Here is a 2,985-nt window from a genome sequence, read left to right as displayed (position 1 = left end):
TTTTTCCTCTCCACTGTCGCTACAAGCATGCTTAGTATGAGGGATTGCTGAAGAGTCAATGAGTCGATGCAATCAGCTGGTTTTCCTTAGATAACAAAAACTTTGAATCAATCTGACTGGATTCTCTGTATTTTATGACTTTATTCTGGAAAAAAAATAATCCGTCGTAGGATCGTGACTTTTACACAAATAAATAATATAATAAGTCATTTAATCGATGCAGTCAACTGGTTTTACAAAGAAAACTTTCAACCAATGACTGTATGATCTAATTGAATTGTAAAGTGCCTTGAGATGACGCGTGTTGTGAATTGGTTCAAAGTTATAAACTGAATTAAATTCTACACCTTTTGCTGTATTCAGTGATGAAAGAACATTAAAAAAAAAATGAAACTTGGCAATGAAACATGACTTTTACGAAAGAAATTAACCTAAAACTAAAGTTTGTGTAAAAACATGACTAAGTCGCACTGCCGACTGTTGATTCACAGCACCAATTGTTTACATTTACATCTGCATAACATACTTTAATATGCAATTACCTTCCACTGCACTTTAATTTAGATAGCTTCTGGCCAAACTTTATTTATCCAATTTATAGTAAAACCCATCTGTATATTATATTCGGTACATATCCAGCTGTTAATTTAGTTCTTAACACTAGTGATCTATATATTATATTCATTATTTATAATAGTATTCATCTCTATACTCATACAGTAGAACCCATGTCCTGTATTTATGGAACCATTATTTATCCTGCACTTGCTGCTATTGCACTTCTGGTTAGACCTAAACTGCATTTCATTGCCTTGTACCTGTACCTGTGTAACGACAGTAAAGTTGAATCTAATCGTCTAAAAAAAGGAGCAAATTAGGGCTGAAAATAACGATTTATTTTGCAAATCGTTGGATCTGTCCATTTTTTTCCGACTAAAACTTCAAATAGCCAAAGCATCCTTAAAAAAATGCTTTTTACAAAATTCAACTAGGTGAAACTAACTTATATTCTAGAGTTCTGGATGGAGCATATTGATGGACCAAAAACATCTTAAATTTAAAATATTTAGAATATTTTATTTTACAATTACTGCTCTAAGTGGGTCGCTCTGTCAGCTAAAAGCATATTTTACAGTCTCTATTCTCCAGTTAACGATTAATCAAATAAAAAATTATATGACCATTATTTCAATAATTGATAAATCTGATCAATAGTTTCAGCACTAAAGCAAAAGTGACTTATCACTGAATCATGATTACAAACAAGTTGCTTTTATTTAAAATATTTATTTTCTACTTGTTACAGAAAACCAGTGCAATAAAAAAGTGTAAAACCCCCCCGATACGGAAAGACAATAGTAATGTAATAGATGTTTGCAAAAATACATTTATTTCATTGACTTTGTTATAGTAGAAATGAAGAAACGTAAAGGTGACAGAGAAATGGAAATCCCACAACCAATCTAAATATTTGACTCATTAGATAATCAATCAATAAGAATATAAATTAAAATTTAAATTGTTTCAGTAATTCATTTCACCAAGTAGAAAACATTTTATTTATTCATGTCTTTATTTCTGTTTCCCCTCTTACAGCTAATAATCATAAAATTCAACATAACATCAGACCAATAAGAGATATTTTAATACATTAAGGTTTATTTTAAATGGGATACTTTGAATTTGAAAAAAAGATTCTCATCGGTAGCGTAAAGACGTAGTGTGATCAAACGCTCAACTAAATCCTACAGAGTTTACATTCAGCCGAACTAATCAAACAGGACGTTTTAGCAGGAAAAGGCCTCCAGCTGCATCGCGTCACGCTGACGGTAATAAAAGCTGCAGCAGGGTCATCAGTGCTGATTAAGGCTTCATGTGAACTGAAGAGAGACGAGAGGTGATGCTTCTCCTCTTAAGGCCAAAAATAAACCCAAATTAAAATCTAAGTGTCAGTTTTTTTCCTGCCGCTTTGGTATAAACGGCTAATTTAAGTTGACTTTAGCTTTATCAGCGATATAAGAACCCGTAATTATTTTCTCTCCTTAATCACCATAAACTCTGCTTGAAACATTAGATCCCTCTACAATTTAACAAAGCTCTGCTTTATATGTTTATAAAGCTCATATCAGAGGTTTTCTCTCAGGAATTTGTTCTAAAAACAGGAAGGAGGAAAAATATGTTTAAATTAATCATAACCTGGAGGTTTACATAAACAATCCTTCTGAAATTGTCTATAAATTCATATTTGAACTGAAGTTTTTTTTTTTAGGACATCATGGTGAGTAAAGCTAAAGACTGCAAATAGAAAACAGTAAGTCTATGAAAAGAGGTGATTTTATCTTTCAAAACTATAACAAAAATGTTAATATAATGGCTAAACAGAGCGTTGAGTAGCATGGAGCTGTCCCATTGCTGAGCAGGAGGAGGTAGTTGGAGCCGTTTACTTTCTGATCGATTCTTCTGCTGAATAAAACAGATCATGTAGTTTGGGCATCCTCAAAGTCGTTCCTCGGGGGCCGCTGTCCTGCAGGTTTTGGAGGTTTCTCTGCTCCAGCACAGCTGATTTGCATTGATAGGTGATTAGATGGCTTTTGCTGAACTGTAATCGTCAGAATCAGCTGTGCTAAAGCAGACAAACCTCTAAAACCTGCAGGACAGCGGCCCTCCAGGACCGACCTGGTCCATCCCCAGGTGGGGATGCCTGATATAGATGTTAACTGAGGAAAATTACTAATTTCTACTGTTTTATTTACATAAACAAAGCTAGTTGAAAGAAGAACACCCACGTATAAATCTCTACTATGATGAGAGGTTAGCACAGCTTGTTGCTTGGACTGGGGGGAACCTCTGGACGTTTCTCAATTCACGAGAACGCGAGTACGTCGCGCGTTCTCGTCAAGTCCGTTCTTGGCGAGAACGCAGGAAGATCGGACTTGACGAGAACGCGCGACGTACTCGCGTTCTCGTGAATTGAGAAACGTCCAG

This window comes from Cyprinodon variegatus, unplaced genomic scaffold (assembly GCF_000732505.1).
Source record: "Cyprinodon variegatus isolate N-32 unplaced genomic scaffold, C_variegatus-1.0 Scaffold1251, whole genome shotgun sequence".
NCBI lineage: Eukaryota > Metazoa > Chordata > Actinopteri > Cyprinodontiformes > Cyprinodontidae > Cyprinodon > Cyprinodon variegatus.
This window is presented reverse-complemented; position numbering follows the sequence as displayed.